This window comes from Salmo salar, chromosome 20, assembly GCF_965601325.2.
Source record: "Salmo salar chromosome 20, fSalSal1, whole genome shotgun sequence".
NCBI lineage: Eukaryota > Metazoa > Chordata > Actinopteri > Salmoniformes > Salmonidae > Salmo > Salmo salar.
In genome coordinates, this window is record NC_138310.1 from 7,626,758 (window position 1) to 7,631,591 (window position 4,834).

Genomic DNA, 4,834 nt, shown 5'->3' on the forward strand with positions numbered 1-4,834 from the left:
TTTTGTGTAGGGTGTTTTTTTAAATTCCCTTTTCCTCTGACTGCTGGTATCAACATAAATCCTCTTATGTGCTTCGGCACACCTGGGGATGCAAATATTGGACTGTGACTCAAAGTCAAACCTCAACTCTCAGACCGTGTCCTTAAATGACAGTTTCGCAGCATTTAATCAGCTCTGGACTGAAGATTGCCCTACTGAGCTTCCCCTCCCCCAATCCTAGTGGGTGAAATGCAAAACTGACCCAAGGCCCTCATCTAGGGGTAACTTTATTTACGACACGCAGGTTGAAATATGAAAACAAACTGAACCAATAATATTAATTTGGGGACAGGTCGAAAAGCATAAAACATTTATGGAAATTTTGCTAGCTAGCTTGCTGTTGCTAGCTAATTTGTCCTGGGATATAAACGTTGAGTTATTTTACCGGAAATGCACAAGGTCCTCTACTCCGACAATTAATCCACACATAAAACGGTCAACCGAATCATTTCTAGTCATCTCTCCTCCTTCCAGGCTTTTTCTTATTTGGACTTTATATAGCGATTGGCATATAACTTTCATAGTTAACACGACGACCGACCGAACTCAGTTCATCTTTCAATCACCCACGTGGGTATAACCAACGAGGAGATGGGTATCTGCTTCTATAAACCAATGAGGAGATGGGCGAGGCAGGACTTGCACCGCGTTCAGCTTCACAAATAGAACTGACTTCTATTTTAGTGCTTGGCAACACAGACGCTCGTTGGCGCAGTGTGGGAGCAATAATTTAATAACATGCATGATTACATTTATTTTGCAACGCTCGCGCACGCGATGCGAGTGGTGTAGTCAGCATGTAAGGGAGGACACAGAGAGGGAATGAACACGCCAAGGCTCATGACTCTCTCTCATACACAAACATCCTCCTCAAGTAACACCTATCTGATACAAAACAAGTGCTTTCCTGACTAGGGGCTGGATTTAATCCATATCGCAGAAGATCAGCGTTGTGGCATGATTGAAATTTAAAGGCAATGTTTCTGTGTTTACGGAGACAGCATTCACGGTAAATGCTGCATAGGCTATGTCGGCTCAATCCAAAATTACCTTTAAATTTCAACCGCTCTACAACGCTGATCTTAGGCTTTACTGATTGAATCTGAACTTCAGCATTACCGATTTAACCGAGCCCTGAGATCCCTGCTCCAGTTTCACATGTACTTCAATGGCTCCTGAATTTTCAATTTTCTCTCGAGGCAGAAGAGAGTTTAGTCAACAGTGCCCCCTCCCCTCCAGTGGTGGACAGAGCACATTGTTTTTGTCACAGGCCAGGTGCACTCTAGGCAGTTTCAGCGATACACACAATGAATAGCCTTAATCTCAATTCAACTTGATATGGACAGATATGAAACATTTGATGGGGTTTGGAAAGAAAACACAATCCTCCCATATGTAGGCCTGACCTACCTAAACCCTGTTCACTTGTGAAATAGGGTGCGGTTGCCCAGGACCATGACTATGAGAGTCAGCCACCTCCCATTGTATACGTGTCATATACATATTAGTCTTAGCAAGCTCTTCTGGCAGAAAGCTAAGCTTTTTATAATAGCCAGTGGTGGATAAAGTCCCCATTGTCATACTTGACTTAAAGTAAAAGATACCTTTTAATAGAAAATGACTCAAGTAAAAATGAGTCACCCAGTAAAATACTACTTGAGTAAAAGTCTAAAAGTATTTGGTTTTAAATATACTTTGTCAAAAGTAAATGTAATTTCTAAAATATATATATATATATATATTCTTTAAATATTTAACCTTCATTTAACTAGGCAAGTCAGTTAAGAACAAATTCTTATTTACAATGACGGCCCACTGGGGAATACTGAGTTAACTGCGTTGTTCAGGGGCAGAACAACAGATTTTTACCTTGTCAGCTCGGGGATTCGATCCAGCAACCTTTCAGTTACTGGCCCCCAACGCTCTAACCACTAGGCTATAATTATTGGCATGTGAAAGTACACACATGAATTCAAAAGACTGGTTCTGGCTTTCTATTCAAAATAGTCCCTCAAAACGACAGCCAGCCCTGGAGGTCTGTCGGGGGAAGGGGTGACAAAATAAGACAAAAAATACCAACAAGCAGAACAAAGAAAAATAAACTTGTCTGCCCGCCAAGGTAACCCCAAACCTTACCTGCCTAAAGTAAGGGACGCAAACTAAATCTACAGAAAGAGCATGCAAAGGCTTCTCCAAAATGATCTGAAAAACACAAGCATAATTACAACCCTGGTTCATTTATGCAATAGCTATATCAAAACTTGAATACTTTATTAAAATACATTATCAAACAGATTCGATTCCAATTACAAAGTTAAAAGTGCATACAGTGCCTTGCAAAAGTATTCATCCCCCTTGGCATTTTTCCTATTTTGTTGCATTACAACCTGTCATTTTTTATTATTATAAAAATTTAAAAAATTGGGGTGGATCAGCTTAATATTGCAGAAAGAATATTGCTTCCATCAATGTAATTGTCTGCATCATTTCCAATCCCCCATATATTTTTGGGGTAAATATATATATATCCATACATGCATACATATACACATATATACATACACATACCTATATAGACATGTACTTTTTAAAAGAATATACCTTTATTATTATTCCCCGCAAACCCTACCACCGATTCCCCCAATTGGAGTAAACTAATAAACACTTCGGCTTTACCTTCAATTTATTCATCTTATACACATTTTACAGACACAGTCTATTTTACAATAGTTATTTTTGGTTTGTTTTTAGTCCTTCCTCTATTTCTGATGTCCATCCAGTTTGATTTCTATTTGTTACTGTGCTATTTCACAAAAGTTCTGAATCTATAAACATTTTACAGACCCCGTATGTTTTACATTGTTTATCTTGTTATTAGTCCCACCCTTCAGCTCCATTCAACCCCTCCTATCTATCTCTCAACATCATCCATTTCGGATTTCTATTTGCCATATTTTTTTCAACTGTGCTGTGATTCTTCACAAAACAATTGAACCTTTCTATTCACATAGCTTCTACTGATTGTAAATTAAAAATAAACATTTTTGCTAAAATAATTATTATATTATTGATTGATTGACTATGGCTTTTCAAATCACCCAGTATTGCTATCTGCAGCGTTAGTTCTAGGCAAATGTTGCAATTCTTCAGCCATTCCTGGACCTGTGACCAAAAACGAGCTACATATGGACAATACCAAAATAAATGATCTAATGACTCTGCCTCCGCACAGCAGAATCTGCAGAGCTGGGAAGATTGTATCCCCCATATACAGTGAGGGAAAAAAGTATTTGATCCCCTGCTGATTTTTGTACGTTTGCCCACTGACAAAGAAATGATCAGTCTATAATTTTAATGGTAGGTTTATTTGAACAGTGAGAGACAGAATAACAACAAAAAAATCCAGAAAAACGCATGTAAAAAATGTTATAAATTGATTTGCATTTTAATGAGGGAAATAAGTATTTGACCCCTCTGCAAAACATGACTTAATACTTGGTGGAAAAACCCTTGTTGGAAATCACAGAGGTCAGACATTTCTTGTAGTTGGCCACAAGGCTAGCACACATCTCAGGAGGGATTTTGTCCCACTCCTCTTTGCAGATCTTCTCCAAGTCATTAAGGTTTCGAGGCTGACGTTTGGCAACTCGAACCTTCAGCTCCCTCCACAGATTTTCTATGGGATTAAGGTCTGGAGACTGGCTAGGCCACTCCAGGACCTTAATGTGCTTCTTCTTGAGCCACTCCTTTGTTGCCTTGGCCGTGTGATTTGGGTCATTGTCATGCTGGAATACCCATCCACGACCCATTTTCAATGCCCTGGCTGAGGGAAGGAGGTTCTCACCCAAGATTTGACGGTACATGGCCCCGTCCATCGCCCCTTTGATGCGGTGAAGTTGTCCTGTCCCCTTAGCAGAAAAACACCCCCAAAGCATAATGTTTCCCCCTCCATGTTTGACGGTGGGGATGGTGTTCTTGGGGTCATAGGCAGCATTCCTCCTCCTCCAAACACGACGAGTTGAGTTGATGCCAAAGAGCTCCATTTTGGTCTCATCTGACCACAACACTTTCACCCAGTTGTCCTCTGAATCATTCAGATGTTCATTGGCAAACTTCAGACGGGCATGTATATGTGCTTTCTTGAGCAGGGGGACCTTGCGGGCGCTGCAGGATTTCAGTCCTTCACGGCGTAGTGTGTTACCAATTGTTTTCTTGGTGACTATGGTCCCAGCTGCCTTGAGATCATTGACAAGATCCTCCCGTGTAGTTCTGGGCTGATTCCTCACCGTTCTCATGATCATTGCAACTCCACGAGGTGAGATCTTGCATGGAGCCCCAGGCCGAGGGAGATTGACAGTTCTTTTGTGTTTCTTCCATTTGCGAATAATCGCACCAACTGTTGTCACCTTCTCACCAAGATGCTTGGCGATGGTCTTGTAGCCCATTCCAGCTTTGTGTAGGTCTACAATCTTGTCCCTGACATCCTTGGAGAGCTCTTTGGTCTTGGTCATTGTGGAGAGTTTGGAATCTGATTGATTGATTGCTTCTGTGGACAGGTGTCTTTTATACAGGTAACAAACTGAGATTAGGAACACTCCCTTTATGAGTGTGCTCCTAATCTCAGCTCGTTACCTGTATAAAAAACACCTGGGAGCCAGAAATCTTTCTGATTGAGAGGGGGTCAAATATTTATTTCCCTCATTAAAATGCAAATCAATTTATAACATTTTTGACATGCGTTTTTCTGGATTTTTGTTGTTGTTATTCTGTCTCTCACTGTTCAAATAAACCTACC